The sequence below is a fragment of the Chenopodium album genome, chromosome 10, assembly GCF_948465745.1.
Source record: "Chenopodium album chromosome 10, dcCheAlbu1.1, whole genome shotgun sequence".
Classification (NCBI taxonomy): domain Eukaryota; kingdom Viridiplantae; phylum Streptophyta; class Magnoliopsida; order Caryophyllales; family Amaranthaceae; genus Chenopodium; species Chenopodium album.
Genome location: NC_137843.1, coordinates 13014012 through 13028476, shown reverse-complemented (window position 1 = coordinate 13028476; position 14465 = coordinate 13014012). Strand labels below are relative to the sequence as shown.

At 31.4% G+C, this 14465-nt stretch overlaps 2 pseudogenes; both read left to right on the top strand.

The window, feature by feature from the left end:
- The first annotated feature begins 1007 nt into the window (after positions 1 to 1007).
- Positions 1008 to 5029, top strand: LOC145564841 (cytochrome P450 CYP736A12 pseudogene; annotated as a pseudogene).
- Positions 5030 to 9248: 4219 nt separating this feature from the next.
- LOC145564840 (uncharacterized) lies at positions 9249 to 9971 on the top strand (annotated as a pseudogene).
- The last annotated feature ends 4494 nt before the right edge of the window (positions 9972 to 14465 follow it).

Sequence of the window (14465 nt, the reverse complement as noted above, 5' to 3'; positions counted from 1 at the left end):
AAGTCGATAATGATCCAACTCGATTTTAACCCAATATGATTTGGACTGAAATCCGCTTTAAATTGGGTAAAACTCTTTTCAAACCGACCAAGTTCAATCCAAACCGATTATGACCTAAATTGATAATAAACAGACTTGATTCCACCCGATCTATTGTGAACCAAAACCCATTTTAAAACCAATTCAGTTTAACCCAAATTGATTACAACCCGACCCGATTAGAATCCGAACTCTTTGAACCGAAATCTACTTAAAACTGGCTAAACCCGTTTTCAAACCGACCCGATTCCGCCCAATCTGATTACAACCCGAACCAACAACCCGACCCGATTAGGACCCGATCCGAATAGAAACCGCAATAAAAAATAAAAAATAAAAAAATAAAAAAAAACCAAACAAACAAACCAAACTGTCCCGATGATTTTCAAAATCGACCCAAACTGACCCGTTAATCGTAATAACCCGAAACTGATAAACCTAACCCAAACCCGAATTGTTTACCCGAATTAACACCAATAGCTGTAATGCTTCTCCAGCTCCACCCTTAACTAAGTACTCTCTCCGTTTTTAAATAATAGAGCAAGTATTTAAAAAAAGGCCAAAAAAAGAAACGAAGGAAGTACATGTTTAAAGGCAATTGTGTTTTATGTGATACAGAAAAAGATTATTTAGAAACAACTACATTTAATACTCTAACCCATCATTTTAAAATCTAAAATTCGAAACACTTAATAATTTATGATAACTAGTTTACACGTTATACTTTTTTTTTAATTATAAATACCTTGGTCCAGCATAGTGTCACAGATATGATTCTTAATAATCCACGAGAATCAAGCAACTATAGGATACTTTTATTTTTAGTGTTTAGAAAGCCAAAAAGAGCGGGTGTGAGAAACAATTCCTGAATCTCCTGAAATTGAAAAGAAAGTTCTAACCACTTGAATTATCCCTCACTCTTAAACAATTGAGATACTCTTGTTAGTATAACATAAACAGCAATAATAATGTTGTCCCTTGGTATTACCATCGTTGTATTTCTCATTGGCCTAATGGCTTCATGGAGATCACTTATGCAACTACTTAAGAAAAAAATTACGATTATGCCCTCATCAAAATCATTGAATACACCAAAATTACCTCCTAGCCCACCAAAATTACCCATCATAGGACATCTCCACTTAGTAGGGAGACTCCCTCATCGTAGCTTCCAAAACATAGCCAAAAAATACGGGCCAATCATGCACTTAAAGCTTGGCTCTATGGACGTCATTGTGATCTCCTCGCCACTAATGGCGGAATGCCTTCTTAGGAATCACGATGTACTTTGTGCAAAGAGGCCTATGTCCAAGGTTTCTCATGACCTTTCATATAATTCTAAGGGAATAATTTTCACACCATATAGTTCATATTGGAAAAATGCGAGAAAATTATGTGTCATGGAGCTTATGAGTGCTTCAAAAATTAAGTCATTCGCATGGTTGAGGGAGGAAGAATTAGCTAAACTAATGACTTCATTGAAGGCTGCTTCGGAAGCTAATCAAGCCGTAGATATTGGCGCTAGTGTTGGTGGTGTCCTTGAGGAGTTGATATATAGAATGTTGTATGGAGCTCCCAAGAACGATTTGGCTCTTAGAGCTACTGTCCTTGAGGCTTTGAGACTATCAGGAACCCTAAATGTTGCTGACTTTTTGCCTTTCCTTGCATCATTTGATCCTCAGGTTTGTTTCAAGCATTGTCTTTTTTTTTTTTTTTTTTTTTTTTTTTTTTTTTTTTTTGGGTGTTTTATATCAGATTCATCCTTTAGGCTAATCCAAATTCGAAAATTAGTTCTTGGTAGTTAGATTTATGTCCCCTCCTATTGTTGTTGTAGGGGATCCAATATTAAATGCAATCAATGTTTTGCTTATTAACTAAAAAAATAAATATATGTAGTCTCTTAGCTAAGAATTGGTTAAATTTTATCCACCTCATATTTTTCAAACTAGAGTTAATTATTAGATCAAAATCATACATCTACAATAAAAATCAAAACTAAAAATTGCATATAATATAAGATCAAATATAATTCTACATACTATGAGGCTATGAGCACACGACAATTGTTATATTGAAATCTTACACATTTGGAAACCTCTCTTACCATGTATTACTGTTCAATGCTAGCTTCTTCCTATGTGAGAAGGTTTATCGATTTATTTTAGGTTAGTATAACTTGATTGAATTAAATTGATTATTGACTAGAAATTGGCATATGTCATGACACTGAACAAATCTTACACTTAATATTCAAAAACACAAACCACAAAACACTCATATGTCACATGTCACCATAAATCATTCATATGCAACACATTACAAGAAAACTAACCTAAGTAATACCAGTGCATCGAACGGGTCAAAAGGTTAGTTGTTTTCATTAAATTAAATGTCGTTAGAAAATTGAAAAATGTTTCCTCCGTTTTAATAGTAATTCATCAAGGATGAAATTACGCATTCCAATGCATATTTTATATATATGTTAAATATCAATAAATATATAAGAATAAAAATAATGAGAAGTTAATATTGTGAAAAGTTATTTACGAGACGAATCTAACAAGATCCCACATGATTATATTTAACTTTACGTATAAATCATAATATGCAGTCAAACAAGCATGGTGAATAGTGCAAAAGTCTAATTGTTTCAATTTATTAAAATGAGGAAGTATATATTAGTACTAATCTAGGAACTTAAAAGGTGAAAGGGAGAAATAGGAATTAGGAAAGCTAATAATTGTTAGCTTGATCTATATGTTATATATACCTTTCTTTTAACTAAACATTAGGCTTGAAATGTTTTCTTTTGTTTAAACAGTCAGCAATCTTGTGTGCAACATGTCATATTGTGTAACTACTTGTAAAATAACAAAGTAATCCCTATAATACTGACCGAGTAATCCTTGTAATACTTATCGGGTTTAATACTGACTGGATAACCCCTATAACATTGAACAAGTAATTTTTATAAGACTAACGAAGTAATCCCTATAATACTGACCGAGTAATCCTTGTAATATTTATCGGGTTTAATACTGACTGAATAACCCCTATAATACTGAACAAGTAATCTCTATAAGACTAACGAAGTAACCCTCACAATGGCTGGCAAAACCATGTGATCGGTCACATATAATTATTTGTGTTGTTTAAATTGTGTATGCCAATGTAAAAAGGAAAAATATAGTATTAATTACATTACAGCAATACTAAGAGGATTATTGTAAATTATAAAGGAAAAATAAAATCCAATAAATCCAACTTTTACTTATATCTTCCACGATACTTCCATGTACCACTAAGTCAGTCAAAAAACCTATATTAAAAAACTCTTCTATCTGTCTCAAATCTGCCCACCTCTAGCCTAATGTTCTAATTCCCATAGGTAACCTCGAATTAAAAAAAAAAAAAAAATATTAAAAAAAATAAATAAATAAAAATTGAACTTAATCCATATCTGCACTTGGCACCAGAGCTTGAAAGTGGTAAAGATTTTTTTTTCTTGATCAAATTACACTAGTTTATGTAAAACTAGATGTTCTTTGGTGTCTGATATGAATTAATTTGCATTCTGTTACCGTTATTTAACTAGTATAGTACTCTTTTGACATCGTAACCTTGTTAAAGGAAGGGGTTTAATTCAGTTTAGATTTACTAAGAATCTTAAGAAAAAATTTACTTACCAAATATAAGATTTTATACTTCCGGTGGATATCTTTATTTGTCATTTATATTGATATTAAAAGCTATAGTCATGTGGATTTTTATTTTTTTATTTATTTTTTTATTTTTTTTAATTCTACTCAATGTATAGGTTCAACATATCACATGGTTTTTCTTCCAGCTTTTTGGGATAAATTATAAATCGACATATTAAATTAAGTATATCGGAAGCCACTATGTCAAGTTTTTCCTTGTCGAAATTCCCTCCTAAATCAATTATCAATAGTTTACCAAATGAAAGATATGATAAATTTCTTAATGAGCATTTAAACAATTGATTAATGAATTAGAAATAGTAGAGCTTTTATAAATAATGCTATTAAATCAAATCATATTTTAATTATTACTAGTGTTATAATAAGTAGATGCCCATGCATGTTTTCCTATACAAGTTAAATAAATCAAGCACAGTTTGGGGCATTAACTATATTAACTATTATGGAATTATCAGGGGTTGAAAAAGCGCATAAAAAAACTTATGATAATTGTGGATGATGTCTTGGAGAAAATCATCAGCAACCATGAAGATGAAGCAAAAAAGGAGCAACGAACTCACAGAGATTTGGTAGATGTAATGTTGTCATTGATGAACAACACCACCAAAACATCATATGGCATTAAGAGGGATGGTATAAAAGCCATTTTAATAGACCTAGTTGTGCCAGCAATTGATAGTGCTACCAACATAGTTAAGTGGGCACTTGCATCTCTTTTAAAGCATCCAGAGAAAATGAGAAAATTGCAACAAGAGATAGAAAGTGTTGTAGGAAAAAATAAAATGGTGGAGGAGAAAGATGTTCCAAATTTCAAATACTTGGACCTAGTTATTAAGGAAATCTTTCGCCTATATCCAATCATTTTTGCTCCACATGAAGCCATGCAAGAAATTACATTCAATGGGTATTATATTCCCAAAGGCTCACAGATTTTCTTAAATGCATGGGCGATTGGTAGAGATCCAACAATATGGTCAAATAATTATGAAGAATTTCATCCTGAAAGATTTTTGGTTAACGACGTTGATATAATTAGTGGACAAGATTTTCGCCTTGCACCCTTTGGTTTTGGTCGAAGGAGATGTCCTGGTACGCAGCTTGGTCTACTAAATGTTAAGCTAATATTGTCTACATTGGTGCATTCCTTTGATTGGCACATGCCTGATAATACTTCTTTCAACAATTTAGTCATGCAAGAGAAGTTTGGCCTTGTCATGTCCATGGCAAATAACTTGGCACTTATTCCCAAATATCGCCTCAATGTTTGAGTCTTTGTTTAAAGCTTTGGCAATTTTTTTTTTCAGAAAAAAAGCTTTGGCACTTCTTATATAGTGTTAGATATACGTAGTACATATTTATTTTTTGTGTGTTAGATGGTATGTGTAATGCTTTGTAGTGTATAAGTACTAGTTTTATATGCATGTGATGCGTGCCTTGATATAATATTGGTTGTTTTACACAACTTTTGTGTTGATTTTTTTATCGAATCATAGCATTTCTTTATTCCTAAATTTTGTTCTGGGTTATTCAGTGGCGGATTAGGATTCGGACAATGGGGGTACGAACTCAATAAAAAGCAGAAAAATAATTCAATAGAAAAGGAAAATATTCAATACTAAAACAAATTACAAAATCCATATTACAAATAATGAAAAGACAAAGATTACATAAGTGACACATTATATCTTACAAATGCATACGAGGAGTTTTCACAACTTGAAAGCGATTAATTACATCATAACTAACTTGCAAAAACAAGCCCCTCTCAATAAATGTAACTAAACAATCATTTATAAATTGGACACCCATACTATTCCGCAATTTGTTTTTCACAATAGTCATCGAGGAAAAAACCCTTTCCACATGCGGTTGCTACGGGAAGAATCAAGGCTAATTTTAAAAGTAACCTAGCTTATATGAATCGTGTTTCTCGGTTTCAACTAACTCCGATTCTGTCAAATTTATACAAAATTTTGGCATGAATTGCATATAAAATTAAATAAAACTAACTTAATTAAACAATTCATCAATCAGTAAAGCAATTAATTCAACATAATCTAAGTAATCTAACAAGCAGTAAAGCAACTAATTCAACTTATTCAAGCATTCAACAGTTCAACTAATCAACTATTAAATTGAAAAATTAAAACTAATTTAGTAATTCAACAAATTAACAAACCAAAATTATTAAACAAGTAAACAGAATGACAATGACATATTAATTATAAAATTAAAAGTTGGATTGTAGGAACTAATTCAAGGATTCAACTATTAAATTGAAAAATTGAAAGCACTTATCGTCAGATTGTTGGCTCAATATCACTTCCCAGTCGGTGAGGGCTCTGCCGGAGTGAAGTAGCCACTGCCGGAGAATCACTTGAGTGGGCTGAGGCCGTGAGGCGCCGCTGAGCAATCGGAGGAGACGGAGGAATTTTAGATCTACGTTTTCTGGTTTTGTACTTTAAGTATGAACTGAGGAAGTGAGGAGAGAGCGTGTTTTTTTTATTTGAATTGAGTCCGTTTTTTTTTTTTTTTTTATAGTTATTATTTACTTGTTTATGGGGACTGACAGCTATAGCATTTAATATTTTAACCAAAGAAACCGGATATCTAAGAGAACAGGTCTATTTTACCATTAATTTTTTTTTTTTTTTTAGAATGGGGGTACAGCTGTAACTCTATGTACTCCTGGATCTGCCACTGGGTTTATTAATATTTTTGTATTTGTATTTTTAGAAAATTTTATCTAAATTGTACGGAGTACAATTCTTTTTTTTTTTTTTAATTTTTGATTATTTCCTTTTCAAAATTGCAAGGTTTTTATTCATCTATTATGACTTACGCGCTAAAAAAATAAAAAAAAAAAAAAAAAAGTAGAAGAATTTATGTGTTTAAATATAGAAGTGAAGATAAATTAACTACGCATCGATTTTTAAATGTACAAAGCACTAATTTTTCATTGGTGGCATGAATTGTAATTGTATGATATATGTTTGATGCATAATTGAAACTCAAATTTTAGCTAGGTGCCTAGGTAGTAAGCTTGCAAGAACAGTTCTAGTTCTCTTGGTATAATATTGTGGGTTTTTTTTTTTTTTTTTTTTTTTTTTTTTTTTTTTTTTTCCGCGAAAATTTTCGTATTTGTAGTTAAACGTGATTTTAGATTGATTTACAATTATCATTTGCATTGATTTGTTAATTAGATTAGGAACGTTTTTACTACCTCCATTAACTTTTAGTTGCAACTTTGAAATATTTTATATCTCACAAATAATACCCCAAAGTTGCAACAAAAAGTTAACGGAGGTAGTATATATTATTTTATTTGATATGTTATTTATCTCAGGTTCGTAGGGCTTATTTAGAAATTTTAGTGGTAATTATTGAAGCAAAAAAGGGTAGAATTGTCTTTTTATATGAACACAATGACCTTATGTTTTGGCTTATATAATAGAGATGTGCCGTGCAATGTGAACAATAATTACGTATAATAAAGTGAAATTCCATTAGCGAAGTTTCCTCTATCTTATATTGTACAACAGTATGTGCTAGTTATAATGAGCTTAATCTTTGGTTTGTATTCTTATTTAATAAGCTCTAAGGTTATATACTATGTTACAATCATCCAATAACCAAAATTAGCAGTATTAAATGCTTTGACTTTTGTTTGAATCTAGTTACTTTGTTCGAATCCATCACACTTGCTTTTGATTCAAGATACTTTGTTGAATTCGTTTCACTTCCTTTTAATTCAATTGCTTTGTTTGAATGTGTTTCACTTTTGTTTAATTTTTGGAGTTTATTTATTTATTCATTTATTTATTTATTTTTATACCTTTTGACTTCTACTAGAATAAAAGTGATTTGTTTGAATATGTTTACTTCCATTTGAATAAAGAAGCTTTATTTGAATACGTTTTACTTCCTTTTCATTCAAAATGATTGTTGGAATCCATTTGACTAGTTTTTGATTCAAAATGCTTTCTTTGAATAGGTTTGACATCTGTTTGACTGTAGTTGCTTTGTTTTGAATCCATTACAATTGCTTTTGATTCAAGATACTTTGGTTGAATTCAATTCATTTCACTTCCTTTTGTTGAATGTGTTTACACTTTCTTTTGATTCATTTCACTTCCTTTTTAATACAATTGTGTTGTTTGAATGTGTTTACACTTGCTTTTGATTCAAGATACTTTGTTTGAATTCCTTTCACTTCCTTTTGATTCAATTGCATTGTTTGAATGTGTTTCACTTATGTTTGATAGGAGTTACTTTGATAGAATTCGTTTGACTTCCACTTGAATCAAAACAATGTGATTAAATTTGTTTTACTTCCATTTGAATCAAGAAGCTTTGTTTGAATACGTTTCACTTCCTTTTTCATTCAAAATGATTATTTGAATCCGTTTGACTAGTTTTGTATTCAAAATGCTTTTTGTAACTAGTTTGACTTCCGTTTGACTTTGGGTTCTTTGTTTGGATCCATTACACTTTCCTTTAATTCAAGATACTTTATAGGTGACTTCGATGAACCACAATAAAAGCTAAATGAGACACCGGAAAAAAAAACTACTACGAAAGTATTTTCCCTTTTTTTAAGTGCACTTTACTCCAATGAAGTGCACGGAAGCACAATCGGTCATGGCTTAGCGGCTGACTGGGAAATCCATATCGCCTAGCTAGCATAGACAACTTGATCCTTTTAATCATAATTACCTGGACTCGCGCGAGAAGGACTGGATTTTAGTACATGTCCAAGTGTCCGGTACGGCAAGTTCAAAAATTTAGGACACGAGGGCTGTCTAATATTTGGACACGGGTGCAGGGACACGATAATCATGTAAATATCAAAATAATATTACTCCAAATTTGGATACGGCAAGGAAATCCATATGTACTCAACTTTTGTTGATTCGTACTTTTGTGTTTGTATTTGGCTTTCCTTTGGATTAGCCTTACTATGATCCATTTATATGGTGATTAGAGGGGTTGAAATAAAGAGAAAGTGGTAGGTACTTGAAGCATGAAGAGCATCAGAGAGTTATCCGTTATGCTTTGTTAGTTTTATATTTTGAATTGTTGATTATTATTTATGAACTAACATTGTTATGTTTTATTTTAAATTTGTTTTTGATGGACCATGATTGTATTAGTTCCAACTTGCGGATGTTTTAATTTACTTATGTTTTGAGAATGTGAACTCAAGTTATTTATTTTGAAAAGTTATTTTAAATTAGACTTCCGCTGTGTGACTTTGAAAATAGTCTAAGTCGTTATCACGGTGACAGTAATTTTGGTTATTTTCTAAAAGAAGTTTTATTTAGAATAAAAACAGTATTTTAAAAGTAGGAAATTTCTAGGGTTATACACTTCTATTGGTGACAGGGTTGGTGAGGAACGTGCTGATAATCTTGAGCAATCTAATGAACCGATGAATGATGAAAATCTAATAAATGAGAATGTTGCTAATTTGTGAATGTGTCAAATATGGCAAATATAGATGATGACCCCTCTGTTTTGAATGTTCATGATGATTTACCAAATGTGGACGATGTTAATGATGATATAGACATTGATGAACACTTTATACTTCCTTTAAATATTTGTGGTCCTATGAATTGGGGTAATCTCGACAACAAAGGCAGGGATATTTTGGTTAAAAAAAAAGGGGCCTATAAGGGAATTAAATCGTACATATTCTAAAGATAATCTATCTAGCATAGGCATTTTTCTAATACTTAAATATTATTCTCAAAAGTTGAGTAATGGAGAGTCAAGTGATAGAAAATGGCTGATTCACTCTAAAGCTGCGAATAAAGTACATTGTTTTTGTTATAAATTATTTACATCTCAAAATAACATAAGCCTTTTAGCAGCTGATGATGGAATGAATAATTGGAAACATCTTAGTGAAGGCTTAAACAATACGATAGCATCATTGAGCATATGACGAATATGAGTATTTGGAATGAAGCGAGAGTAAGATTAGTGGAGAATAAAGGTATCGATAATAATTTGCAAGAAAGTATTTCAAAAGAACGGGAACGTTGAAAACATGTTTTGATAAGAATAGTATCCATTGTTAAATGTCTTACAAAACATAATTTAGCATTTCGTGGTTCTAATGGAAAGCTTTATGAGGATAGTAATGGTAATTTATTGGGGTTGATTGAAATGATTGCTGAATTTGACTTGGTTATGCAAGATTAAATTAGACGTATTCAAAGCTAAGAAATTCACCATCACTACCTTGGCACTAAAATTCAAAATGCGTTGATTTCTCTTTGAGCCGATGATGTTAAAAATTCTATAATAAGACTCATCAAAGAGGCAAAATATTTTTCTTTAATCCTTGATTGTACCCCTGATGTAAGCCATCATCAAGAATATATGACTTTGATAATACGATGTGTTAATTAGTCAAATAAAAAAAATAAAAAAAAAACAAAAATAGAGGAGTTCTTTTTGGATTTCTTAAAAGTTGATGATACATCTAGTTTGGGGCTTTTAAATGAATTGTTAAGTGTATTGCAGTATATAGACTTGAATGTTGATAATGTGAGGGGACAAGGTTATAGAACTGGTTCAAATATAAAAGGAATACACCAAGGGGTTTAAAAGAGACTACTTGTAACACTAGTAAAAAAAAGCAATTGGGCTGCCCTAAATGGGGCCCCAAATGGGGAGCGATTATTGAAATCCACTTCCAAAACCCACAAAAACCCACCCAAAAATAAAAGGTAGACAATAAATGGGGAGCGGCTTTGGTTGACCTACTTCCAAATAAAAGAAAAACCCCACGTTTTCTCTTTTCTCTCTTTTTCAATCCTCCTTAATTTTCAATTTGCATTCTTCCTTAATTTTGAATTCGCACTCCTTATTAAAAACCCTACCACCATTGCTACTGCTTCCTACTCCACCCTCAACTCCGGCAATTTACCACCACCACCACTACCATAGCTACTGCTTCCTATTATTGTTGCTCAGATACTTCACACATCCCACCACCACCTCCATTGCTACTACTAAATCTGCTGCTGTGTTGGACACGCCGTGACCAACGCAAACACTACTGCTGCCACCACCACAGTCGATTACACCACAAGCTATTGCTGTTGTTGCTACTATAGTCCCTGTTGCCCCTATCGCCTCGCATTATTCTCTCCCAACCTCGCTTTAGTTACTTCATAAGGCACCACCACCATACTTTTGCTCTAACCCGCATTCCTTCTCTTTCTTACTCTCAAATTAGGGCGAGTTCATGCTGAACGAATCTCACTTCCTATTGTATATGCTCTCAATAATTTCCCAATTAAACTAAAGTTAGGATTTCAAAATTAGTTAACCCAATTTTATCTTAATTGTTTTATTAATTATTTATTTCCATAATGTTAATCGTTAAATGTTTTATGATTTTGAGTAGCCTTAAAGTTTTTTTTTAATTAATAGAATAAATATTAGTTAACTTGTAAGTTTGTTAAATTTGGTTTGTAAAATATAATGTAGTGGAATTTTTAGCTTTTTTAATGACTGAAATAGACAATTTCAATATCGGTAATGCATTATATGATTGATTGAAGTGATAAGTAAGCTTAGTTTGCTTGTAGGTAGTCCAATTAGAAATATCTTACTACATTTTTGAAATGCATATCAAGTGTTTGATGAAATGTTTTGATCTTTTATATTTGTAATTTTGGTTTTAATTGATGAATGGGTTATTGTAATGTAGGTACTAATTAATTACTAACCTAATATTTATTATTTTTGATGTTTCGTAGATACTTATGGAAAGCAAAACTTGGATTTGAAGACTACATTTACCTCAACGGTGAAGTTATATATAAAGTTGATGAATCACATTTATATAGGATATATGCACGTTTATGCTAGCTTTATCGTCGCCTTTTGAGTATATTGTCGCTTTTTAGGTCGCCAATGCATAAGTTGTTTGTTTTGTACTCTTTTACGCTCCGTTTGTGTTTTTCTTAATGTTTCAGGCGATTTCATAGTCATTTGGACGCTTTTGAAGTGTTTGGAGTTGATTCGGCTGATATTTAGATGAAAGCCGATGAATTGAGTTTATTAATCGAAGACCCCATGTTTGTGGATGTTGATTTTGATTATTATGTGCATGAGGAATGGAAGTAGTATTCACATGGGTCGCTATTCATCTTACAGAAATGAATTTGAGTTAGAAATGAAGAAACACGATAGTTTACAAAGTGTCAAAACAGACCTTTGCTCACTCTTTTGATCATAACTTGCGTTATAGAAATCAGATTGCAATGGTTCAAATTGGGTTGGAAACTACACTTGAAGTGTTTTCCAACAATAAGTCACACTCCCCAATACAATCTCTAGAACAGGATTTACAGCCCGTGAAAGACGGCCTAATGAACTAGCGAGCCACCAACGCCCGAAGCTCGGCACTCTCAGCCATGAGCGAGCATCTGCTTGGCCCGCTGGCCATCCAGTAGGCGCTAGTTCAAGCGTGTGCAGTAGTTAGTAGGAAGCAGTAGGTCCTCGTGTTCCCACCATCACGAGCACTCATTGACTACGCTTCCACATGTTGCCTTTAGTTGACCAATTATAAATATGACTTATGTAATTGTGTTATGAAATAATTGTGAATATCCATTATCCTTCTTGTATCATACCGGAATATTCTAGATCTAGGGTTTATTTTTATCCAAGTAAACCCTAGTTATATTATATGTATATATATCTCCTACTTTATGGAATAATGATTAATCATATTCTTTATAAATTCTCTCTGTTTTATAACACGTTATCAACATCATAACTCTACATTATTGTTTTCAATAGCAATTAAAGCTTCATAAATTGACTGATCTCAAACGACTATCAAAGGTATGTCTAAACTTTGTTATTATCAAATTATTAGGTAAATAATTTTACACACTTATACAAATCAACATGTAAATATTTGTACTTTTGTATATTCTAATTAATAATTTTGATGAAGTTTATTTTTGATAGGGAGTATTCTGGTTGTTATTATATCACTGTTGTACCTTTGATATACTGATCTATCATTATGTATTATTGTATTGTGCTCATATTAAATAAATAACTAAATAAAAATCACTCTTTTCGATTGTCCTCTAATGATGATTGGTTTTTTTTATTTTTATTATTAATTTGGTTATATGCTTTCATACTTTATTTAATATTTTTTTTTTGGTGAAATGCTTTCATAATTTATGCCTTTATATATGAAAGGAATATTACTAATATATATTTTGCTTCTTGAATTGATAAAATGTAGTACTTCGTATTGACATTAGGTAATATATCATGTTAAATTGCTTTGTAATACACCCATGAGAAATCAACAACTGTTCAGGTATTTGATTAATATGTATCTCATATCTCTAATGGATTTCCGAGCAAATTAATTATTGAGCAAAATTTCTGAGAAGAAAAGCTGCACCAAATTAATGTTGTGTTATTGAAAGTGGGTTTCGAGTTCAAGATACCTCGTTACTTTTAATATAACTGCCATCAAGTTGAATAATTGTAGGATGATTGATTTGGTTCTATTTTAGTTTCCAAATCCCCTGTGATGTGCAACTATTTAGATTAATATGGGGTCAACAATATTTATTATTGCTTTGTGGGCTACTAGTCAAAGACTAATAGACTATATATATTTCACTTTTGATAAATTGATTATTTAGGGCTTGTTTGACATCATTTTTTGTTTTCACTTTCCTGTTTTTTTGAAAAAACCAAAAACAGGAACAAGAAAAAGGTGTTTCTACTTTTCTGTTGTCAGTTTTCAAAATTATCATGATTTTAGTAAGTTTAAATAATTTTTGATTCATTATGGGACATATATCATGTACTTTTAAAAAACAAAAAACTAAAAAACAGAAAACCATAGTAATGCCAAACAAACCCTTAGTTTTTTAAACAAATTAACATCATGTGAACTGTGAAGCTCTTATAATAACGTGTCAGCTAGCATTTGGGATTAATTGCCCTAAGAATTGAATATCGGCCACATGTCGAAAAAATCGATCTTCAACTCAAAGTTTTAATCCAACATACCCGAAAGCCCATAAAATCCCAATGCACTCTAATGCAGGAAAGTTTTCCTCACTACATTATTTCGTTATACTCTAACTCACTCAATATGCTCATGTGTATCCTTTTACATCATTTTTATTATGATAATGTAATGTATTACAATGCGGGGGTTGGTTAGTCATACTAACTAATGATTAAATAAGACTCAGTAATTAAGGCGTTTTCCATGGGAGTTTATTCTCTTGTAGTCTTTGCTTAGTTACTTGTTATTACATGTTTATTATCTCTACTAATACTTGTGTCCATTGATAAATAATGTTTGATTATGGACCTTATTATTTGTCTAATTGTCTTGATTGATTATGGATTGTTTGTTTAGTTTGAATGACTCAAGTTGTTAAACTTCCACCTTGATCTTAAGATCTAGACAATGTAATTGTTGCTCATGGAGAATATGCCGAGTTAATATTTTCTAGATGATACTAGTTATTTCTCTGTGCCTCTAAGAAGAACCAAAAGGTATGGTTTGGCAAGAGACTAATTTAATCAGGAAGGTAGTACCAAGTCTAATATGTATACACTAGTATACTACTTTATGTGGTATGAATGAGAATTTAGATCATTTCATGTCTTGAATTTTTATGAATGTTT